Source organism: Melospiza melodia, chromosome 1 (genome assembly GCF_035770615.1).
Source record: "Melospiza melodia melodia isolate bMelMel2 chromosome 1, bMelMel2.pri, whole genome shotgun sequence".
Taxonomy (NCBI): Eukaryota; Metazoa; Chordata; class Aves; order Passeriformes; family Passerellidae; genus Melospiza; species Melospiza melodia.
In genome coordinates, this window is record NC_086194.1 from 18,384,912 (window position 1) to 18,411,064 (window position 26,153).

Sequence of the window (26,153 nt, forward strand, 5' to 3'; positions counted from 1 at the left end):
CCAATGGAATGGGCAGAACAGCACCACCAGTAGCTGTGGAACAGCAATGGTTCCATACTGTCCAGAGACAACCCCTTGTTAATCAGAAAAAAATATTTTCTTCCTCCTGAAAGGAGCAATTGCTGTCTTTTGCTTTAAAACAGGCATGATAGGATATTAGACAATTTAAAGCTAGCTAGTGTAGTTGCAGAACATTTATGGTTTTATTTCTATGCCAAAAAACATAAAAGAAGGTTGCTAAAGCAGCATTATCTCTGCTGAGCTCTTGGGTAATTTTTCACCTCTGCTTTGCCTCTTGCACATTGCCTGCTGCAGGGCAGGTTAGGCTGGTGTTTGCACTGCTGAATGCAACACAGGACCACAAAACAGGCACGCAGGGAACCTGAACCAATTTTGCTATGGGACACTTAACTTCAGTATTCCTTGAATTGCTATGATTTTTAACAACATAACCTTAAAGTTCCATTAGTACAATTTCCTGCTTTGAAATATGTAGTCATTTTACACAACTTAATACGTCTTCTTGTAAACATCATAATTTTTATCATTCCTCAGGCAACCCATCCCTCCCAGCCTTCAAGCATCAACATCTAACAATGGGCTTTTTATTTGACAGGCTGCTTTGTTACTTATTCAGATTTATTATTTCATGAGGATTTTGCCCCAAGGCACCATCTCAGCCACATATTCATTTACTTATGGTCTACAAGAACTTGTAAGGCCTTGCCTGGCATGCAAGGGAACACAGCAATTGTTTCACATACATTCAGTGTTTGAAAGAAGAACTCACCCATTTCTTTCATTTCTTTAGCCTGATCCATAGCTTGCACCAAACACTTCAGATAGGCTGAGACTGGAGTTGTTATAATTAATGTCATAAATTTTAAAGGGCTGTATCATACTTATGATCATAGATTGTAATCTACAGTTACAGTTCCACATGATAAAAAAGTGAATTTCTAATAGATGTTTCCTTCTACATTAGACATTGCAAAAAATAACACCTGGGCATCATTGACTTGCATTTACAAATGTACTTAGAGATTTTTCAGGAGCTTCACTGAAATGTAAATAAATAAAATCTCTTTTTCTTCATCATCTTATTCTCATTTGGAAACTTACATCTCTCACCTTGAGTAGAACCAATCCACTACTATACACATGAATGCAGACTAGGGCCATAACACAAGTGAGGATTTTTTATGTTTATATGATGTTAATATATTTCTAGAGTCCCATACTGTATTTTCTTACAGCTGCAGATCTTCACAGCACAGCCTCCTTCTTCTGCATGTTGTTCCTTCTTAGTCAGGGCTCCTCCCAAGCTCTCCCTGACTAGCCAACCCACCCCCTTTTATCCCGGCTACCTTCACTAGCCACAGCTGCAGCCCAAGGAAGGACATTGCAGCTGCAGCCCATCAAGATCAACTGGGACCTACCAGGGCAAGGCTTATGTACAGATATTCAAGTACAATACAGATATTTTACTGGGACTCAAAGGCCACCTATACTATATTTCCCCCTTTTCTTTTACTTACAGAGCCAAAGTTTACATAGAGATATTCACATATCCTGCTTAGAGTTAACAGTTATACAGATATTCAAGTACAACACATACATTTTCCCATGACTCGAAGGCCACGTTCCTCCCCACAGCTCCTTGTTTCAAAGGCCACATTCTTTCACAGCTCCTGGCTGTCACAGCTCCTTGACTCAAAGGCCATGTTTCTCCACAGCTCTCGGCTGTCTTATCTCTATCACATCAGAGTCACCAATCGTTGTTATCACATTTCTAGAGTCCCATACTGTTGTTATCATATTTCTAGAGTCCCATACCTCCTCGGTGTTTTCTTATGGCTGCACATCTTCACAGCACAGACTCCTTCTGCTGTTGCTCCTTCTTAGTCAGGGCTCCTTCAGGGCTCTCCCTGACTGGCCAACCCACCCCCGTTTATCCCAATTATCTTCACTAGCCACAGCTGCAGCTCAATGAAGGCCATGGCAGCTGCAGCCCATCAAGAACAACTGGGACTTACCAGGGCAAGGCCTATATACAGATATTCAAGTACAATACAGATATTTTACTAGGACTCAAAGGCCACCTATACTATATTTATATATAATTTTCAGGGTAAAAAAAAAAGAATGAAAGAGTGGGGAACAACCCATCCATGACATACAAGCAATTGGGAGACTACTGGGTAAAAATAATTTAGAATTTTATCACCAAAGCTCTCACATTAACATCCTTCTAGTCTAAAAACCTGCCTTTTACATTGTCATGATTCATCAGAAGAAATAGGCAATTGTGCAGGAGATGGGGTAGAAGGGACTTAGTTGTCACTCTACAGATCTATGAGAGTTTAATACATTTTCTCATTTGTTTGCTGTCCACCAGCTCCCAGATATTGCCATGACCTGCTATAAGGAAGCAGAGCAGTTCTAGATGTGTACATCTAGATGTGTTCATCACGTTCATATCCTGTCAGGAAAGGCCCAGCATGCTGCACAGAACCATTAATAGTAGCTTTTGTCCAGCTAGATTGAGTACAGAATTAAGTACAGAAGTTACTCTGGAGTAACTTCAAGTTTACAGTACAGTATGTGTGCATGTGTGTATACAAATAGATATATATATATATATATATATATATATATCTATATCTATATATATATATATATATATGTCCCTTTATGTGGTACCTTTCTCAAAGCACACTTCACAGAATAATATCATTCATTGCTATAAATCATTGGATTTGAATGCAACGACAGGCAGACAGGACAAGAGAAGAGTATTTTTATATAAGGAAAAATATGTCCTTTTGGAAACATTGCCCTTTTGGGTGTAACATTTTTCATAAATAGCAAACAGAGACTCTTTGGAAGAGCTCACTTGAACTAGATTTAATGGGGTGGAGTTACCTATCATAGATAACACAAAAAAGCACAACATGGCAAAGAAACACTTTCTAAGAAGCACTAAATATTTTAGCCAGCTGTATTATGATACTAACACAACCTAACAGTCCTTTTTTCATGCACACTGAATTCACACCTTGCTCCACATTATTGCAGCCTTCATCTTCCTCGCCCTCCTCACTCCCTCACTATGGAAACCCCTCATCAAGAAATGTGCAGCAGCCCATCTTCTCCCATTTCTTGGGTCACACCACTGCCATCTTCAAACACTTTGACGTGCCTCATTATGCTCAGTAAGATAAAGGTGTCCCTTCCCAGAGGCAGAGGCACAAGGGGGAAATCAGAGATGAGCACACCAGCCCAATCTCCCAGCCCTGGTAGGTGCTGTCCCTGGCTCTCTCCTCAGCAGCCAACTTTGGGTGGAATTGCTCCTGCCCTGAGCCAAGGCCAAAGGCAGCTGGGCCATGGGAGATGGCTTTTTGCAGGCCTGGGAGGGGAGGGAAGATGCTGTAGGTGTGCAGACCAGTAGCTAATTTTTTTACTGCAGAGGTTCTGGAAGCCACCTCAAAGTGGATCAGAAGCACCAACTGGATCTACACTATCTAGATGATTTTCTTCCAATTTTCATAACTTGTTTAGCTTGTTTTGTCCACATGCAATCATTACTTATTTATTATATATAGACTGTCAAATATGAGGCCTTTGAGGAGGGGAAAAAAAAAGAAGTTTGTACTGCTTCCTGACCTACATTCCTATGAATGAAGTTTCTCTTCCTTTCAAGTTGGTTGTACTTGGAAGAAATATCCACAAAGTATACTGTGTTTGGGGAAATGAATTCAACTGATTCTCTATTCCCATACAGCTGGTATTTTTTCTAATGTTGTTTTTACATAGGCATTTTATTATTTTCAATATAGTTCTGAACTGGAGGATATTATTTGCTGAGGAATTCCCTTCATAATTTGAATTTAAATAATCTAATACATCTGAAGAATAAATAATGGTGGATATAATTTAGGGTACACAAAAAAAGTCTGCATCAGCAAAGCAGGGTGATCCCATGCTATTCCTGCCCTGCTGGGACAGGAACCATATCTCCATCCACAATTAGGATGCTCTGATACTGCTGGTGCCTCTTTTGTAGCCTGTCAACAAAGCTAGGAGCTCCTGGCCTGTGACAGTAAAAATACCCCTGTCCTAAAACAAATAACTTAATTCTTTGACTGTTTGAAATGCAGAGGCAGGAGGTTTACTCTTAATGAGCAACCTTTAGTACCACAAGAGTCTGTCCAAAGATTGACTCAATAGATGCTATCTTTGAAAGCATTAGGAGAGAAATTCACAATACTAACTTAATAATCTTGTTTACTGACCTCTGGTATACAGTTTGTGGAGCAGAATTTTTTAGACTCTGGTTTATTTTTTTTTAATATTTTGAAATACTACAATATTTGTTAAACACAATTCATTTGTACCCTCTTCTCCCAGTAATTTATCCTACTTACATCATCCTTGAAAGATTCTTCCAACAAACATGTCTGATCCATAGTCCAACAATATCCAAAGGAGGATAGGATGACACCTAAGAAGTCATAACTTTTTCATCACTGCAGACTCTGGATTCTCACACATAAGATTGCATAGGACAAACCTGGTTTTCTCTAAAGTCCAATTGTGTTTACACCATAAATTTTACCTGGAAGGCCAGTGTGAGGAAATCCACCTATTCATTTGGGTTTTACTCCACGTATCAAGTGAGTTTCAAAGTGGCAATAACGCTACTGGATAGTTACAATTTTTGCTTTCCTTAACTATATTATTAAAAACAGAGGCAAGTTAACTCCTTTAGCAATGGGAAGGGGACAGCAGCCTGGAAGGGGAGAGTTGCTGGCACCACCACATGGGATTTAATAGATTAAGCCAGTGACTTAACAAATGGAAGTCTGGAGTTTAAGGAAAGACTGCAGGTGACACTTAATGCCATGGTCAAGCTGACATGGTGCTGTTCAGTCCTAAGTTGGACTCAATGATCTCAGATGATATTTGATTCTGTGATCCTATTTAAAAGATCTCTAGATAGAACCAGTTGAAGCACTCAGTTATTTCAGCTTTCAATAAGGTGTGAGTGATGACCAATCATTTGCTGATGAAACAGGGAAAGTCACAAAGTCATCACATGCCAAGAGCTCTCCTGAGACCTCAGACACAGCAGAAAGAAAGGCCAGAAAATAAAATATGAAGGTGAAATTTAAAACCTACTCAAGCTGTACAACAGCTAAATTCATTCATTATTCAGAACTACCTTATCTCCTGGGTACTAAAACCCAATAGGTGACTCCTTACTTAATGTTTCCAGGCAAAGTTCCCTGTGTGTTAACCTAAATTACCCACATTAATGCTTATAGTAGTCAGGCATCTGCTGATCAGCTGTGCTCCAAGACATGTAGGCTCCAGCACACAGCTTAGATCTGTTAAAAACACTGAAAACCAAGATGTGGCCAACACTGCAGTAGTGGCAGAAATTGTGGAAGCACATGAATGCCTTTCACACTTTCAACTAGTGGATAAGCATTTTTTTAAAAGCAAGAGCTGTCTTGGAAACAGGGACTGGGCAGATAAACCCTTCAATCCCTACCTTCAAGCCTGGCTCCATGTTTATTTGTTCCATGACTGTTGAATTCTTGGCTGCAGGGTGACTGCAGCTCAAAGAGTGGACACTGCTTGCACCTTCTGTCTCCCTCAGCTGAGATGCTCACACAGGATGGGCAGGCTGACACCCTGTCTGGGTCTCTCCTCTGAGGTATTTGTGCTCCTCACACAACTGACGTTCCCAGGCAAACACCTAAGGCAGGATTTTCCATTCCAGGTCTCCAAAGCTGCCCAGGCAATGCAAGTGGTTATGCTGGGCTGGATGGGACAGGATCACCCTCCTGGGAAAGCCACCTAAAATTTCAGTGGGCAGTGCCTCGATGAGACACCTAAACCAAAGGCTAGAAGCCGTCCCAAAGGGTGCCCATGCAGCTCCAGGAGGGCCAAGTGACAACAGCTGCATCACCCATACCTTAGGCTTGAGTTATTTTAACATCTGGCATGATGTTAGTGTTACTTATTCCAGCTCACTCAAAATTAATGTGGGCTATAGCATAACCCTCTTGAGGGGGAATCAATTTTTTTATATTTATTATTAAACATGGAATAAAGCTGAGAGTCTCTGAACTACTTTAGCCACAGAAACTGACTGCTTGCATTCCTTTCTAGGTCTCTAAGAACATTAATTAGGAATCCCATAAACATAAAACACTGAGGTTTTTTTTCCTTTTCATTGCAGATTTTGGACTGAGTTTTCAGGGCAAAAGCATACAATTAGTTAATTAAACAAAGGTTTTTCAATTTCTACTGAGACTGAGATATATAATTACCAAATGCAGTGAAAAGGGGTAAGTAAAATTGTTTAAATTTCCATATCTCTATCACCCCACCAAAAAACCCCCAGTTTTACTAGTAGACCTAACCTGTAACAGGACTAATGAGGCAAGGCACTCCTATCAAAATAACAGTCCTTGCCTTCATACTTGCAGTTCAGTTGTTGTGCTGAATGTGGGTTAATGTCAATTGATACATATAGAATAGATATTATTCTTACACGATCAAAAGAAAAAAACACTACCTAAATGAGGAAGAAAGACAAGAAACTTTCCAAAATTCTAATTTTTCACCTTTTTTCACTCGCTTGGGTGTGTAAGTACCCAAGAAGAAAGTGGCCTTGCTTTCAGTTTTTCCTAATATTTGTTTTATAAAATATCTTAAAAACTCCTCAACCCACAAATCTGTAAAAGAATAGTCCTGTTACATTTGCATGAATTGGAAATGTGAATGATGGCTGAAGGGCAAAAAAAAAAAATCCAGAAAGAATTTTCCCCATGCAGTGGCACGGACTGAGTTACGTTATCTGCAGTCTATTCAAAGCAAACCACAGAAAAGGAAAGATAAGTTTCATCCAAATTACAACTAAGACCAGGCTTTTACTAAAAAATATTGATACAGAATAAAATGAGTTCTGGCTTCATCTTCTTTACTTTGCTGGTAGACCTTTTACACCTAATGCAAGTGAAAAGTCACTGCAGGTTTACTGAGCCCCAGGAACTGCATTGATGAGGCATAAGCCCACTGCAGAATGTTAATATATTTTGCTTCTGATACATTAATTTTATACTGCAATCTTTTATGTCTACTTACATTTATTCACAAATTATTTTCAAATTTGAAGTTTAAAAAATAAAAATATTTGTACCTTAATAACAAATGCATGGTTAAAACACAACAAATAAGATCCCCAGTACTGGAGAATGCAGGCACAAAATTACAGTAATTAAGGAACACTGACAGAACAATGCAAAATACCATTTATGCACTCCAGTGAGCCACAGCTCTATGCTAAAAGACAGAGAAATCCAGATGACCAGTCCTCAAAATATGCTCAAAAGAAGGGCTCAGCTCCATCTATGTCACCTGTCAGACAGATCCTGGCCCAGGCAATTTCACTCAGAAAATTGAAATGTGTAGTATGTTTGAATACGCAGATGCAAGGTGTAATTTTATTCAGTAACTGGCACTCACCTTCCAGTGTTCTCAAATGCATTTCTTTTGTTACAATTCAAACTAATAAGTATAAAAAATTCTTTCTTGTGACAGCAGAGTGAATCCTGTTATCAATACAGATAATGCTGGGGCGTCTTCCAAGGAATCAGTTGTGACTCCACTGTCCTGAGATGCCAGGCACCAAGGAGCTTTATCACAGGGTAACAAATGTGCCAAAAATCCCTAAAAATCATTAATAATAAGATACCCACCATCCCCAGGGATTCATGATGAGAACTTAATTCAGAGAGGTCTTGAGAATTCAAATTTGAAGAGGTTTCAAGCACTTATACCCTGACACACAATTTTAAAAATGTTTTTAACTTATACATGCATGTATTTCACATAAGTGAACACTTCATATGACTTAATTTTTGCTACATGCTTAGCCTGCTGGCAGGTTAGCACCAGATAAAACACACTAAAACGGATTTTTTATATTATGTTTGCATTGTCTAATATATTTTCAGAGTACTGTCCTCCTCTCAGAAAAAAGCAGAAGAATTTCATGTCCTCATGAGTCATAGAAATAGATAAAATCTGGTATATGAGATTACTAAACAGTTGGAAAGTTGGAAAGTAAAACATCCAAAATCCTGATTCAGTGAGTTGTTTAAAAGTGGTCCTTTAGCTTTAAACAAAAGTGTTGGAAGAGACTAAAATTTATCTTCCTAAACACTTGCTAAATCAGGTTTACCTGATAAAATTTACTGCCTTTACTATCAGAAATATTATTACTACCAGTGTAAGAATGACTGAGATCTCAAACTACAGCCTTTAACCATGCCAAAGTACAGACAATTGGTGACTCATTCAGAATATTGCAGAAGTGTAACTGAAAAGGTTATGCCAGTGCTAGGGAGCATTTTTACATTAGATTTATGCTAAGAATGAAAGCTCATGCCATCCTTTCTCATCCATTTCATCCATTTTTCCTTTTCCTGGAGTGAGACAGCAGCAGCTGATGTGGAGGGGCCCTGTTGGCAGAGACCAAGCAGCTGCTACAGCTGATGCTCACAAACGAACTGACACTGCTGCTCTCACCACCCCCTCCCCTTCGTCTTTTTTAAGGGACATTTTTCACTAACCCAAATCAGAAACATGTAAACATGAATGGCTGATATCTGTATTCTGATTAAATCATTAATACTATGAACCAGATACCAATCCAGTCATGAAGTACTTCCTGAAATCTGAGAATACTTCAAGAGTAACTAGAGAAAGAGCATTAATCTTTTTAGATTATGTCTCTCTACATACTATGTAAACATAACTTTAACAATTGCATCAGGAATTTTTACTGAATTCTGTTGCAGTGATATTAATTATATTTTAAAAAATATATAAATAATATAACCCCAGATATAGTTACAGACACAGACAGAGATAGCCACAGCCATCCAAGAAGTCATCACACAAGATTACTGAATCTGGTCAAATACTTCCAGAGAAATACAGAGTACTTTGCTTTTACTTTAAATCCTGTGAGTTCTTCAAAGTTTTATTCTGAGATATCAACTAATCGAGGGTTTTCTCTTCAAGAGGTGAAATAATTGCTGTCCATCATCACCTGAATTTTTCTGACTGATTTATATCTGTTACATACAAATATTTGCCTCCCATAAGCCTAGCAAAAATTATAGAGAAAAAAGTAAAACAATATCACTTTATTTACATGCAAGTTTTAACCTTTTCAATTAGATACAAAAGTAAGAATTAAGTAAGTAAAAAGTAATAATTACAGTAAGTAATTATTAAGCATGTAAATAATTATGGATTTTTTTTTTCAATAATAAAGACTAGCTCCTAAGAACAAAAATGTGAAAACATATAAAGCCTAAAAAAGAGTGGATTAGACTTGCTCAATTATCCAAGGGTTTACTGGAGGCACAGAGCACAATGTCACTGAATGTCTACAGTATTTTGTTGTTCCCTTAGATTTCTGAACAAAGAAAACCCCATGGAAGGAAAATCAGCATAGGTTGGATCCCTTTCTATTTCTCCCTCAAAAAACCCTACATGCTTATTCACCCAGTGATTGCTTTCTAACTTCATCCTTGTAAGCAGAAGGAAAACCTGCAGGTGAGAATTTCATTGCAGCCAGGTTAAGCAGAAGGACTCAGAGTTGGCTGAGCTTCACTCTTTTTCTGAAGAGACACACTTCCAGTCCCTCTACCCATCTCCCTTTTACTGCCAGCATTCTCTTTTAAGTGGTTATTTGGACACTTTTCCTCAATGTTTTCCTTTTGCCCTCAGACTGTGATCAAAGCCCTGCTGCATCCCTTAGCAGGCAGGAGTCACTGCTCTCTTGGCTGCTGCTGCTGACAGCAGTGACTACAGGTGCCTCTGAAGCACTGAAAAGGCAGCAGGAAAGCTGATGTGAGAGGAGAGGATCCACTGTTAAAACAAAAAAAGCTGAAAAATAATGCATGTTTAAGATATCACTACTGCTTTTTCCCTAGCCTCATAACACTTATAAAAGTCAACAATATTGTCACCAGATAACCTCTTAAAGATGAAGATCTGCTAAAGCCAAAATCAGTGTAAATAATTATATTAAAAATTTGTTTTTTCTCTGGATGTATCCTATCTGTTGTCATATTCAAATAGCATTTTTTTAAACACAGCCTTAAAAAGTTCACTTCTGCCTCTGCTGCTTGCTCTGCCTTTGCCTGCTGTCATACAGCAGCTCCCTAATCTCCCACTCAAAGCTGGGCTGTAGTTCTGGAGCTCAGCTCAAGAGGAGGTGGCTTGGCAAGCATCTGCCTTGCTGCTGAAACTGGGGTAGCTCCCTGGTGAGAGCAGAGGAGAACAAAGGAGCCTGTGATGCTACAAGAGGACTGCAAGGAAGCACAGGAAGGAGCTCATTCTTGTTTGGAAACAAACAAACAAAAAAATTCCGATCCAAACGCTGAATTAACGTTATTAAGCAGTTTCTTTGTTGCAGCAGTCAGAGCAGCAGCACAAACAGGCCCCAAGAGGTGCAGGCAATACGGATCTTGTACACACACATGCAAAAATACATAAAACTTACCAGTGCTAGTTTGTGCTTTTGAAAGCAGAAAAATAACAAGTAGTCCTACCAATTAGACTTTCAAAAGAGCATAAATAACTCATGTGTTCAAACTCCACAAAGTTTCAATGAAGTTAACTGCCTTAGTTCTCTTGAGGGCTTCTTTGAGTAGCTACACAGCTACTCAAAAACTTACTGGAGATTAGAAAAATCATTATGATAAATGAGGACCAATTCAGAAACAATCAGGAAAAAAATAAAATCATTAAGATATTGAGCTCTACCTTGAGATACTGAAAACAAATTACTGCTGAAATTCAGAGCTGATGTGGAAGTTCTGCATATTGTGTACTCACTTGTCAGGCTTTGGCAGGCAGAAGGTACACCAGCAAGCTGTCCCTGCCCACATCACCTATTAATCGACCAGATTCGTATGAGAATGAGAGACCAGCAAGTGAGATGCAAATTTCCTGAGACTGCATTTCATCTTTTTCCTCAGCAAAAGAGGATGAGTAACTGCAAAACCTTGTTGTTCCCCCTTCTGTTTCTATCACCACCATTGGGACTTTGCGAATGAAGGCTGAGTGTGTATAGATTTAATCTCCACTGGGCATTTGCTTTATTCCCTGACTGTTCTTACAGTGCAGACACAGCGAAAGTGACTGCTGACTCCTCTGTCTGGGCATTAGCTCAGAGGCAGCAGCCACCAGGTCAACAGACACAAGTTATGCACCAGCCAACTATTGTGGCACTTCCAGCGTGAGGCCACTTACACTGCATCTGCTAATCCCTCAGTTCTGCATGCCCAACACGGACAAAGCCAGCGAGGCTGCACCCAAATACCCCCCTTCCCTATAGATATGAAGAGGACTTTCCTTTCTAACCCCAGGGATTGGAGTCTGTTGTGCAGCTTCATTTGATGCTGTCTTGTTTTGTTTTCTGAGAAAATCAGTGCTTACAATGTGCCAGATAAACTTCCCCCATGCAAAAGTGCAAGGGGGATTAAAAAACTGAAATGGTCAAAATATTGTCTCATTCCCATTGAATAAGATCTTCCAGTGCTGTTTAGAAAACACTTCTGGTAAGAGTGACTTCCCCTGCACTCCCTTCCCTGGACATTCCTGGCAGCTAGGGTATATTAAACACTTTAAATTACTAAAACCTCCAGGCACCCTGCGGACCATCCATGCTGCCTCCATACCTCATAGGTCATACACTTAAAATCTGTAACAAAGGCCAGTAACTCCTCAATGAAGATATTCCAAATATCCAATAAAAATGAAAGATTATGGAATGGCATCCAGAATGCTCCTTGTCCTCAGGGAGGCAAGGTCAGCATGGGCCTTCCCTTGCTAAACACACCGAGCTTTCATAACTCTCATTTATATAGACTATATGAAATCACCCGCTTAGAAGATTTAAAACCCACATTTCTTCTTAACCAAAACCAGAAGTGGAGTAGAGACACAAAAAGTTCTTACTAGCAAATGATAAAGACACTCATAGATCACAATATATGCCATTTTTCTTATTAAAATGTTCAAAGATCAAGAATTTAAACAACCAGTTACACTATTGACATGAATGAAGTATCCCAACTCAGTTTCTAGATGCTGCATGGAAGCACACGCTCACAGAGTGCACTGCCCTGGTTTCCCTAGCATGCCTACATTGAGGGGATATCTACATTTACCTAAAGCAATGCAATAGGACTATTTTAAAGTGCAGGGCTTTGAACAATTGTTCTGTTCAGCTGCACTGTAACAAGTTATGGAAATAAAGGAGACTTGCAGCAAGTTCAAACAGGGACACACGCTTGAGGCACGAGTCTGTACACACATGGCCACACATACACACCTCTGTGTATTAACCTAATTTACACAAGATACTACCCATGCAGCATAAATATAGTAAATCACCTAAAAAACTTGCTTTAGTTTTCAGTGGATAAGGCTAAGAAAGATAAAGAGGTTTGTTCAACTACAATTCACTTTTCCTCTTCCTTACTAACCAATGTAACCAATTGTGCCTTGCCATGGAGAAAGCTTATAGAAGGCAATTTAAAAAAGGAACAAAAAGACTGAGGGAGAGGAGGACACCATTATGAGCTAATGCCTCACACTGACACTGTCAGCAGCAGAGGACAGACATCCTTGTGACAGGATTAACTCTGTCTGTACCCTCACCATCCTCCCCTATGAAGTGCAAGGCTGCATACAGAGGATAATCACAGCAGCAGGCACCAAAATATTTAGCAAATGTCATCAGTATTGGGAGAGGTGTCATGTTTGCATCACCAACACAGGAGGGAAGGGAAAGATATTGCTAAAGACCAAGCAAACCATAGCTGGTTAACACACATTTGGAGCATCGAGAACTGGAAGGTGGAAATAACAGTGATGACAAGTTTGACACGGAACAAAAATTCCTTGAGTGGTTCATGGAAATACTGTGCATATGTGCACACTTGCCATTTATATCCCTGCATGATTTTGCATGATTGTCCTACTTTCAAAACATTTCACTCTTTACTGAAACTTTTCCATAGTCTAGGCTATCCTTACATAAAGCATAAGTTTGTAGATGGCTTTTTGCCTTCCAAATTATTTTCACTAGTTTCTTGAATAATAAGTACATGCTTGCAGAAATTTGTCAATTTAACAAGTTGTTTATTAATGAGAGGCCAGCAAGGTTGGTTAGTTAAAAAAATTCAACAGTCTGGTTTAATTACATCAAGCACAGGAACTGAAATGGCCTGAATGTACATAAACACTCTGGGAGCTCATAAACACAATGTAAGAAAATCCATAAAATTCTAAAGTATTGGTTTGTGTGTTCATTGTACATTGACTCACACTACTATTACTTAGTATTTGATAGTATCAGCAAAATTATTGGGATTTTATTACCATAAATAGGCTTACCTTCAAAAAAGCATTTTCACATTGGATAACAAAAAGAAGATAACAGAACAGAAAAACAGATGAGATAAAATAAACTGGGATAATGAGAAATCATTACATTCATCACTGTTAACTACTTTGATATTGCATAAATTCCATTTATTGTATGTAGTAGGCTGGTCCACATATCTCCATGAGCTGTCCTTTGATTATGAAGGTGAGACCCTTTTGTCCCTCATCCTGAGACAGCATTAACTGGAAACATCTGGGTATAGCCTGCCAGACTCACCAGACAGATAACACCCGGGACAGCAAGACCCCAAAGCATTGGGGAAGTGCAGTTTGAAGTGTCCAGGGGTATCAACACCATCCAGGTAAATGATACAACCCTGCCATGCAAGACACTGGCAAAGTATTCCTCAGCCTTTTCTGCTGAAGAGTTGTCCCTAAATAATAAAAACATATTTCTGTGAGGAAAAACTTCTTGAGAAGACAAAGGAATGGAGAATGCTTCACCCTAATGGAAGAATGGAAGGGTTTAGGAACTCAGATGACAGGACTCAAAACACAGAAGCTTGGTGCTTATGTTTTAGCAAATTCCGTGCAAAAAAAACCCAGGTTGATGGGACAGAAAATAAAATTTAAAAAAAAAGAACACAAAAACAGAGGCAGGAGGCAGTACTTCACACAGATAGCCCAAATCCTACAGCCCCAAACATCAAAGAGGTTGAGATATCAAAGTTCTAGACTGGGAGAGACTGGTTCTCATGTTGTTTTGGTGTACAGGTGATTGTTACAAACACACTTTACATAGACACTAACAGGACCAGTGGTAGCAAGAAGTTGCTTAAGCCTGCACTAATTACTACTGCAGTGGAGTGGCAGTCTCAGAACTGCTATGCAAATCTCAGTTTCCTGAGCAGCTTTACAGTAAATATCCAGTATTACATCTTTAAAAATGAATGTCATAATTTTGTAGAGATTTATTCTTTAAAATTGTCTTTAAAGAATTCATTAAAAAGACATAAGAAACTAATTGAAAATGGGAAATATAACTTGTTTTGCAGCTAATTCTAATCTAGATTTCAGGGAAGATGAGCTATTAACTGGCTTTTTCTTGTCCTATGGTTCCCTCTCACTGGAGCACATCAAAACCAATTGCATCATTTACACTCCCAAGTATGAATCCAAGTCCAGAAGGTTTTCTGTAACAGAGATAAAAGAACAGAGAGCAGACATGATCCATCACACAAGTGAAACACAATAAAGCTTCAACCCTAGGCAGGACATCTGTATGCTATGCTGCAACACGAAGCTTCCAAAGCCCCCAAAGTCTTTGAAGACTGATGTGGCAATTCAGTTTGATGAAAAGGCCCATATTAAATTTCTTATATAGCATACAAAGTGAGTTTATATTTCAGTTTTGGTTTATAATGTTTAATCATGAAACATCTGAATCAGCAAAACAAGGAGGATGGTTCTCTACATCAACATGTCTTCTTTTTGTTTGCCATGTTTAATAAAGAGCACATTTATGAATCCCCTCTGTGGATTTCAGTCTCTTTGAGGAATTCAGACCAGAAGCGAGGTAGAAATTGAGAAAGGTTTTAATGCAAAGGGATGAGTCATCCAAAGATTTCCTAAATATTTATTTGCCCTACAGGAAACCCTTGATGGGTGGAGCATGCAGTCGGGTAACAGCAGAGAGGTGCCCCCACCTCTCTATTTGCAATGCGGGGCTGGCACCACGGCAACACAAAAGCTTCAAAGGTTGTGAGGGGCTGTGGGCACATCTTTGCATGTCTGTGGGGACAGGAAGGGGAGGACAGCAACACGAATTTTTCAGTCCATACTTTTCTTTTACAAGAGCAATGCAGAGAGATTACAAAAGGGTGTTTTCTTTGGACCTGAAGTGCTATTTGGGAAATGAGTACTATTTCAAATAGTCTCACTATGTTGTTGCAAATAGTCCCACTGCTTAATGAAAGGTCCCTTTTTATTACCTCCTGCCCAAGTGACTATATGAAGCAGCGATGGGCAAACATTTTTAAGCAAGTTTTTTTTTTTTTCAATTTTCTACATCACAGGCAAATAAAGGCAACCTACAATGTGAATTATTTGCGGGGGGAAAGGGGTGATTTTTAATATAGTAACAACATCAGCCTCAGTCAGGTAATATTACCTTTAACAACACCTCATAAAACTGCATAGCTTTAAAATCTTAAATGCCAGAGAGCAGACACAGCAATAAATATTGATGGTGGGGGGTGTTGCTTTTAGAGCAACATTTTTGGCTTGTCTATTAGTACCATAAGAGTAGAAGGCTGCTCTTCAGCACAGCTTTTGAAACTCTTCTCTTGATGCTCCTTTGGACATCTGCAGCACAGAAGGGACACAGGTAACTCATACTGAAATTTGTTGAATTTTAATGCATTAGAAGCTGACATGCCACAAGCTCTCCATTATTGGTATACAGTAAAATGACTCACTTTGTCAGGTACTTAATGTGGTGGCAGAAGGAAGTTTTGGACCACGGGCATTTATTTCAGTGGAATGTCCACAAACACAGCCTAGAAGGGAAGTAACCTTCTATGGTCATGGTATTATTTTAAAATTATCTGCCTACATAAATATGATAGTGTCCCCTATGCACAATATAGTGCTCCTAAAAACATGCTTCCTTAAAAATGTGCATCTTGAAAATGCTTATGTTTACTATCTGAAAAAAAACCCCAAATAGTTATTAACAGTGCTAAGACCAAGAATTATTTTTAATTTTCTCAAATCACATTAAGAATGCTTTTAAGTTTTACACTTTGGTTTACACATATAGCATCAAATGTACCCTTTTTGCTCTGCCAAGAAGCCTGAAGGGCACCAGATTAGTGCCCTAATAGAGAAGCTTGCAAGTGAACTCATTGCTACTGAGCACAGGCTGTGCTGAAATGCTCTCACTATTCTCTCTGCTACCCTCTAGTGAACAAGGAAAAGTAAGTTCCAAGTGCCTTTGAATCTTATACTGAATTAAATCATTAACTGAGTTATTAATCAATTCAGTTTTCCAGTTTAAATAGAGACCTTTCTCAACAACACTTCTGGCAATTATTTTTCCTGACTTTGTCACTCCATAAATTGAGACATTTAATACTGCAAACTGCCTTTAAAGACACCTTTTTGTTGAGGAGGTCATTGAATTAGTTGATCTTAAGGTCTTCTCTCTGCATTCAGGACTTTTTTTCCCCCAGTGATACACACTGGGAACAGTTTAAAACATTTTTTTCAATTGTAACTTGCTTTGAACCAAGTTTTTTGAAGTTTTTTGCTCATGGTGAGGAACTACTTGTCTTCTTTTTAGGGGGAATATTGGGAAAGGAGGATGCAGTGGAGAATGAAGCCTTGGAGAAACTTAGAGAATTTGCAGTAATTTGGTATCTACTGCTAGACACAATAAAGGGGTATTTCACTGAACTACTTAAGAAAAGTGACAACATTCAGGACATATTGTGAAGGTTACTACACTGTTACTGTTTGCTGTTCCTCTACACCATTTCTAGCTCCTTTCCTGCCTCTTTCTGAGGATTAAACAGATGGTAAATAGAAACTAATGCCTGTGTAACTCACCATCTGGCTAATAGATGCATTTTTGCATAGGCTCATTAGCATGCTTGTTCCATTCCAAATCCTCCATAACAGTTTAGTCTCTGTCTGTATCATCTTGGTAACATGGTTAATAAATGCAAAATGCATATACAAAGTTGCAGTTCATGTGGAACATAATCACAGCTTTTAACTAACCAAAACATCAGAAACCCAACCCTCCCGAGCATCAGCTGCATTTGCTGTCTGGTCCACTTTTTGTTTATTATTTTATCCTGTTTGAATATCTGCCTTTAATTTACCACTGGTTCATTTTTTTACCTGAGATGCTCCCTGCAAGAAAAAGCAACCGCTAACTTAATCTTTATAATCATTGTTTTACTTAGAGGGAAAGGCAAATCATTGAAAAAAATGACTTCAAACCAAAGCTTATTTGAATTATAGCTTGGCTAGCTTTTCCTTTTATAATTATCCTGAGATGCTTAAAAGCAAGAAGAATGACAGGGCTAATTTTAGCCTATTCAATAGCATTACACAGTTCATCAAGAACAGGGATTTTTTTTTTCTCCTTGACCAGTTGTGTCCCCATTTAATAATACTGGTCAGAAAGTTCAAAACTGGGGTTATTCAAGCTCAGCAAATTACAGCTCAGAAGTGGCAGTGTCATGACAGACTAACAGTCACACAAACACAAAGTCAAAATATACACACAGGTCAGGCTGAAGGTGGGATTCAGCAACAGCCAAGTGGAAGTCAAGAACACCAGTATTGTGCATTGCACTAACTAAGGATATGCTAAGCCACTCCTCAGCTACTTGTGAATCAGCTTGAAATGAAAATGGGAAACATTCAGAGGAGAAAAAAATATACTAGCATTCACTAATATGTTATCTATGAGTGTTTTAACACAGTTAGATAAAACAGTAAAAGCATGAAAATCTTATGCCAAATACTGGGGGAATGACAGCAAACCCAGTGGACTGGAGCCCACACAGGATTAGGATGCTTCATCAGCACAGGCAGCCCCTGCTCTGCAGCCCATCACTGCACCAGGCTGCAGATGGGGCTCAGAGCCACAGCATTCCAGACAGCCCAGACCCAGGGTGGGTTTGTCACTGCTGCCAAGGTTTCAACAGAGAGAGGCAATCACAAGGACACCAGTTTGTCATTGACCTGAAATGAACCCAACACCAACATCAGATTTTGGTTGGCTCGGGTAGCACTGTGGAGCTAATGGAAAGGGAAGAATAGAGAATAAATAAGAGTGGAAGAAGCAATGATGGAGAAGAAAGGTAGGCATGAAGGAGGACAATACCAACAGAGAATGAAAATTGGTTGAGAAGAGGGAAAAGCTAAAAATGAAAAAAAAATGTTGGTTGCACAAGCCAACAACAGCTGGAAGACTAGATATGCCTAGTAATTTTCCAGAGACAACATTTCAAATGCACCAAGGATATGCTGCAAATAACTTGTTTATCCAGATTTATCTACGTGCAAATACAGCTCATGACCAGTTTTTAGAGAGCCCAACTCAGAAAATCTTCTTTGGCAAAAATTCTGATATGGACAGCAATGCAATTTCTGACTGTAACTCCAGCACATCCATCAGTGAGCCTACACTTCCCTAGTGGTCTGATAGGTTTTGTCCCAGTTTTATTTGGCAAGACTATCACTACTCATTTATACTTGCACATCGACATGAAAACATGAAATCATTTCACCTCAGATTACTGAATTACTAGCACGACTCTACGAACTCTGGTTTTAAAAAAGAAAACTCTAGAGAGTGCTACATTGACCCTGAGGACAGGTGGCTAATTTCAGATCTCTTTCCCCAAGATGTTGCAGACCCTCAGTTTCCAGTGATGATACTGTCAAGTGCTTAGCATACACAGGTTTTGACCTTAGTCATCTAAGTTTTAGAATTCCCATGTGGTGCACTGGCAAAGTCCTTCAGTTTTTAAAGTGCTGTTCTCAAGGCAACAATACATTCATTGCTTAATTCCACACTGGACAAATTCCACACTTCAGCAGGAAGTTCTGTTCCAAGCAGAATTTGCAATTAACAGATCCAGTAAAAAAGGAAAAAAAAAAAAAAGTCTGGCCTTTTTTGTAATACCAACCATTCATGTTTCTACAGCTCTTTTCCAGTCCTTTGTACTTCTGTATCTGAGCTGTACTTCTTGGCTATGGGGTTCACAGTGTATGGGCTTCACAGCTTCAGAAGAAAATGAGGCATCAGGATAAAAGGGACATTTCAGGGTCCAAGGACCAATTTTTCTTCACTCCAGACAGCAAACCTGTTTCAGCAAGCTCCCATCCACAATCAGTACCCCACACCTGACATGGCAGTATTTGGACATAAGGCTCACTCTTGCAGCAGGGTCTAAAGCAGTACAAAGAAACCTTCCAAAGACAAAAAACCCCAACCCCTAAAATTCTACATACAAGGAAATTAATTGAAAAATATTTAAGTTATCTTAACTGACTGGTGTCTGGGCTTGTGTTTTTGGTCTTCCAGGCAAGGTTTGGGTAGTGGGGGGGGCTACAGATGTGGCTTCTGTGAGAAGCTGCCAGAAGCTTCTGCTATGGCTTGACAGAGCCAATGCCAGCTGGCTCCAGCATGGACCCACCACTGCCCAAGGCTGAGCCCATCAGTTATGGTGGTAGAGCCTTTGGGATAAGATATTTAAGAAGGAAAAGAAAAAGTTAGTGGGCAGAAGTAATTTTCAACTAGAGAAGGAGAATGAGAACAAGAAAGCTGCAGACACCAAGGTGAGTGAAGAAGGAGGGGCAGGAGGTGCTCCAGGTGCCAGAGCAGAGAATTCCCTGCAGCTCCATGGGGAGGACCATGGTGGGGCAGCTGGGTCCCTGCAGCCCATGGAGGACTGCAGCAGGTGAGTGCCTGAAGGAGGCCGTGGTCATGCAGAAAGCCCAAGCTGGAGCAGGCTCCTGGCAGGACCTGTGGGAGAGCCATGCTGGAGCAGGCTGTTCCTGAAGGACTGCACCCCATGGAAAAGACCCCATGTGAGAATCCGCACTGGAGCAGTTAATAAAGAACTGTAGCATGTGGGAAGGACTCACATTGGAGAAGTCTGGGGAGGACTGGCTCCAGGGGCAGGGACTACATGCTGGAGCAGGCCAAGGACTCCTCTTCCTGAGGAGGAAGCAGCAGCAGAACCAGCACAGCATGAACTGACCATAATCCCACTCCACATCTCCCTGCACTGCTAGGAGATGGGAGGCAGAGAACTGGGAATAAAGTCAGGCCTGGGAGGGAGGGAAAGGTGGGGGAAGAGTTTTTTTAGGATTTCGTTTTCTTGTTCTTACTTACTTTTTGTCCTACTCTGATCTTTTGATTGATAATGACATCAACTAATTTCTCCAGATCGGGGCTGTTTTGCCCATGACTGTAATCAGTGAGTGATCTCTCCCTGTCCTTATCTCAAGTCATGATGTCTTATTTTATTTTCTCTCCTCTGCCCAGCTGAGGAGAGTGATAGAACAGATTTGGTGGCACCTGGTCTGGCCAGGATCAACCCACCACAGGCTGCTGTCACAATCAGAGTGCACCTTTCTCAGCACTACTAATCTGCACTCATTAAAGGTCACCAAATAATTCTGTAGCTCCAGACCTTGGGGCAGGGGCAGTGCCCACAAAACAGGCCTTCTGAGTATAAATCCTTTCAATAGCTGATGGTGGAGTTAACACAGGAGCAATGCACAATTCTAAGGTCTTCAGCAGGGACCAAGAACATTTAAATAAATGAGTTTAATCAATTGGCACATGTTCACAAGAAAAAATTCAAGAAGGGTGTGGCTTATATATGACATTTTGCAATGCCCATCCTAGGTGGGGATTAGAACAAATACAAAAGGATAATTACTACCTAATTAGAATATAAAGTTATGACATTGTAGTCTGCACTTAGCCTGATAATGCTAGAGATACAAAGCAAGCACACACTTAATTATTTCAAAACTTGAACAATACAGAGATGAAGAAACATTTTCTAGAACTGAGATTCATCTCAGCAGAAAATTCCACTTTTTTTTTTCTTTTCATTTATTTATATTTTAAATCATCAACATTCCAAATCAGGATTAACAGAAGTGAGGGTTTCTGAGGCAAAAAATAAAACAATTAAATGGGACTTCAGGTAAATTATTGTATATGATAAAGCCAAATTCTTTATTTCAGGTGATTTTAGATTCTAGGAGCATACACACAATATAAAAATGGCAGTACAAATCTAGAAACCTCATGCCACCTCATACCACCTTGCAACTGGTGTTTTTAATGAAACAGTACACTGCTTCTCTTTCCCTCCTCACTGCTTCCCCTACCACAAAAATAAAATCCAAAGCACCACCACAATATTATTTTTCTACCATGGAAATTTGATTTTTACCAAACAGCATTTTGCAGGAGAAAAAGAACAGGATGAAAAAGACCCTCACCATTGCTTTCTCCTCCTGTGGCAATGCCAAGGACTGTGCCAGGCTGTTTGTCAGACAGCTCTATCAGAACCTTCTCTGTCTCCTACCAACTATCTGCCCAGTTAGAGCAGACACAAAGCGTGCTGCCTACCTTTTGCTGCCTACCTTTTGCTTAGTTCATTCCCAGCTTGCTGCTTACAGATGGGGCAAAATCACCAAAGCCATCTGGAAATATTATGATTATACATTTGCAGAGGGAAGTCTGGTGGTTCTTTCCATCTAACTCCTATTATTGTTTTTCTGTTCAAGGATTTCAAATGCGGGGTTTTTTAGAGTACAATAAGCCAAACTCGGAACCACTGCAGACAGAAGTCCTGCCAAAAGTAAAATCCACAGACTGAAAAATGTTCACCACCCACCAGGAGCAGTGCAGAGTCCATCCCAAACCAGTGGGACAGGCTGAGCAGCAACTCAACTTCTGCCACTCAAAACCCTGAGCCAGGAAACCTATGGGACAGGGTCAAATGCTTTGCACAAACTCAGGCAGGTGGTGCCAGTCACTCCTTCCTCATCCATCGACACCTTCACCTCATCTTAGAAGGCCACCAAATTTAGGTCAGGAGTTATTTGCCCTTAATGAAGCCATGTTGGCTGTCAGAAATCACTTTCCAACTTCCTATGTACCTCAGCATAGTTTCCAGGAGGATCTGCTCCGTGATCTTGCCAGACACTGAGGTGAAACTGACAGGACTGTAGCTCCCTGGGTCCTCCTTACATTCCTTCTTAAAATAGGCATTATTTTTCCCTTTTCCCCTTTCCAGTCAGTGAGAACTTAACTGGACTTCTCAAATACAATGGAAAATGGCTTAGGCACTTCATCTGCCAGTTCTCTCAGAACATTTCTCTCAGATACATTTCACCAGATCTCATGGACACGTGCACCTTCAAGTTCCTTAGATGGTCTCTAGCCTGATCTGCTTCTAGACCAGGTGGTTTCTCCTTGTTCCAGCACACATTTTTCACTCCTGCAATTTAGGCAGTGTGGCTGGAGAACCTGTCAGTGAATACTGAGGCAGAAATGTCATTAAGTACCTCAGCCTTCTCCAAATCCCAGGTATCAAGGTCTCCCATTTCTTTCTAGAGAGGGCCTACTCTTCCCCTTACCTTTCTTTCACCACTATATATACACAAGTTTTTCTTGTTGCCCTTGATGTCACATTATATCCCTGATCAGCTTTAATTCTATCAGGACTATAGTTTTTCTAACCTAATGCCTGGCTGGTCAGACAACCTCTCTGTATTCTTCCCATGCTACTTGTCCTTGCTCCCACTCTCTAGAAGTAGGCTTTTATTTTGTGTTTGAGTTTGTCCAGGAGCATCTTGTTCATCCATGCAGGCCCCCTGGCATCTTTGCATAACTTTCTTTTTATTGGGATGTATTGCTCCTGAGCTTGGAGGAAGTGATCCTGGAATATTAATCAGCTTTTGTGGGTGCCTTTTCCCTCCAACGCTTTATCCTAGAGTATTTTACCAAGCAGAGCCCTGAGGAGGCCACAGCCTGCTTTCCTAAAGTCTGGAGCTGTGAGCTTTCTGTGCCTCCTCCCTGCTGCCCCAAGGATCTTGCATTCCATCATTTTATGGCCACTGCAGTCCAGTTTGCCTTTGAGTTTCATCTTCTGCATCAGCCCCTCCTTGTTGGTGAGATCAAGGTGACACATAGCATCTTTCCTTGTTGGCTCCTCTATCACTTGAAGAAAGTTATCAACACCACCTTCCAGGAATCTCCTGGATTGCTTATGTCCTGCTGTGTTGTCCCTCCAACAGCCTTTGGGGAGGTTGAAGTCTCCCAGATGGACTATAGCTTGTGAATGTGAGGATGCTCCTGTCTGTCTATAGGGACCCTCATCCACTCAGTGCTCCTGGTCAAGTGGCCTGTAGCAGACCGCCCGTGTATTGTCACCTGTCCCTTCCCTCTCTTTAATCATGACCCAGTGCTCCTCATCTATCCCCAGGTAGAGCTCCAAACATTCCAGCTGGTCACTATCATAGGGAACAACACGCATTCCTCATCTCTGCCTGTCCTTCCCAAAGAGCCCAACTCCTTTCATTCCGACACTCCTGTCATGGGAACCATCTAACCAGTGATAACAACCAGATCACAGCCCTGCAGCCTTCACACATCTCCTGTTTATTCCCCATGCTACGTGTGTTTGCACAGATATTTAGCATGGGCCCGTGATGAAGCCAAGTTACTGATGCAGTGGAGCAATTCCTTTATCCTGCTTTTCAGGTGCTCTCCTAACAATCTCTGTCATCCCTCGCCAGGCTCTGGGCATCTCCTGCTGGCACTGACATCAAACTGGTAGGAGTGGGATAGATTGTGGTTCCCCTCCCTTAGCAATCTTGGTTTGAAGGCCCTCTTCACCAGCTGGGCAAACCGATGACAAAATACTGCAGTTTCTTCTCTCCACAAAGACATTATTATTATTCAGGCGCTTGTATGATACAGCAACAGCTCATCTGCTGCAGATAAATCTCCATCTCCTCTGATTTTAAAAGGACAGCCAAATTGATTGCTCCACACAGCTCCTCCTGTATTTTAAATAAACTGGTAGAAATCTTCTATTCTCAGGCTGGTGGGAGCTACTACAAAGCTGCACCTTAGCCTGGCAATATAAACTTTACACCTTGCACACTGCTATTACCAAGAGCCTTACAGGAAACAAGAAGAGTTCTGGGTAGTTTTGCTCCCTCTCAACAATTTAAAGCATAAACATTTTCAGTCCAGCACCTTTGCCCATGTCTATCAAGAAGAGTACCTAATGTCCCAGATTGCCACCGACCACCACCAGCATTTCAGAAAATAAAACTAACCTTAACCATAAATATGCTCAAACAAGCCACAAACTTACCATAACTTTTCAAATGTTTCCCTCACAGATAGGCCAGGGGAAACCCAAGGAGAACTCCACAGGTCTTATCAGCTTGAATTCCAGGGAGGGAGAGAACAGCAACAGGATGGAGCAGGCACAGGCACATCAGGGGAGGAAACTGAGACGCTCCTTCTTGCCTCACTGGGATGGAGCAACTTCCAGTGACTGTAGCCCAGCCCTCCACCAAACTGGTTTGTGCCTTGAAGGGTATGCCAGGAAATTAAAGGCTTGCCATGCACTTCTGCTGTGGCAACATGCTTACATACAATTTTCAGCAATACGTATGTTCAGAAGATATATACACACCACATGAGTCTTTGTTAGACAGATGTGAATAAGACATGAATATAAAACTAAGAAACCATCCTCTCTGGTCACTCAGCATCCTGTAGGCTGTAAATATGCACTGTTAATGCATGGCTGTTCTACAGTAGTTTTCTTGGAAAACATCATTAGAATTAAACATGTTCAAACCACTCAAAACATAAAATTTAAGCTTAAAATAATAGCAGAAAAATGAAAAGACAGTTAGATGGAGAAAGGAAAAAATTCTTTACATGGAAAACACACATGCAACTCCTTACAAAAAAAATCCTCTCTTGATCTTCATGAATTGTTTATAACCTCATTCAGTTAATATATGGATTTTAATTACTATGAGACAATTATGAAGAGAACTCTTTAGCTCAATAATATTCTCTCTTGGATCACTAACTAAGGTCCAGAAATTAAGGAGGTAAACTGAGTTCCTGCCTTACTGCTTTCAACAAGATGTGGAAACCCATCTCCTCAGAACTCTTTTCATCCACCAGGCCAGGATGTCATCATGACCTCTTGTGCCACAGCTGCACTGACAGAAATCCTCATCCTTGCTCCTTTTCCACATAAAATGAATGGGAAATACAGAGAAGTAGAAAGCACCAGCCCCAGGAATGACAACTGCAGGGACCTCTGTACTGCACTTTGCAGAGTGGGGCTGTGGTGGGTGATGGAGATTTTTGCTGTGCCCAGAGACAAATCACAGACTCCTCACAAATCAGTGATTTATTTCCAAGGGTGCTGCTGTGCATAGGGAGAGTAACAACATTCAAATAATACAAAAACCTATGCAAACCATGCTGGTACCACCAGACAGACCCAACAGCCCTCCCTCCCCTGGTGTGTGACTTCTTACTGTGTTCCTTCCTCATAAAATTATAGATTCATGGAATAACTAAGGTTGGAAAAGATCATAGAGTTCAGTTTTTAACCCAGAACCACTGTGCTGACCAGTAAACCATGCAGAAGGCAACAGAAGCAGTCTGAAATCCAGAACTGGCAAAACCCATCATCTGTAGAGTTCCAGGCAGAACAAGGTCCTGCAAGCAGCATCCACCATTTATTCCTGCCAGCACTGCACATCTCTTCTTTCTAGATAGATGTGCCTTCCTTCTTTCTAGATAGGAAGCAAATTAAGCCTTTGGAAAATAAGAAGTAATTTACATAAAGTATTAATGCCTCTTGATGCAACAGTATTCAATATTTTACTCTTTGTTGATTCACATCAATCATAGTCCCTTAGATTTCAGAGGAATGTTTGCCCAGTCACTGCATAAAGCCAAATATTTAAAAAAAAAATTCTGCTCATTTCTTGATGGAAATTAATTATGTATTTATAAGCTCATAGTCTGGTCAATCTCAAGTATTTTGGAATAAACTAAAACATAA

At 40.3% G+C, this 26,153-nt stretch overlaps 1 protein-coding gene across 2 annotated transcripts in view; it reads right to left on the bottom strand.

The window, feature by feature from the left end:
- Positions 1-26,153, bottom strand: part of KIAA1217 (KIAA1217 ortholog) — a 335,499-nt gene that overhangs the window by 261,320 nt on the left and 48,026 nt on the right. The window contains exon 1 of one of the 2 annotated variants that reach the window (XM_063149934.1): positions 24,426-24,505. The exons of the other annotated variant lie outside the window; for it this stretch is intronic. The gene's annotated coding sequence lies outside the window, so the exon portion shown is untranslated. Of the gene's footprint in view, positions 1-24,425; positions 24,506-26,153 lie in introns of those variants that run through there. 2 annotated transcript variants of the gene reach the window in all.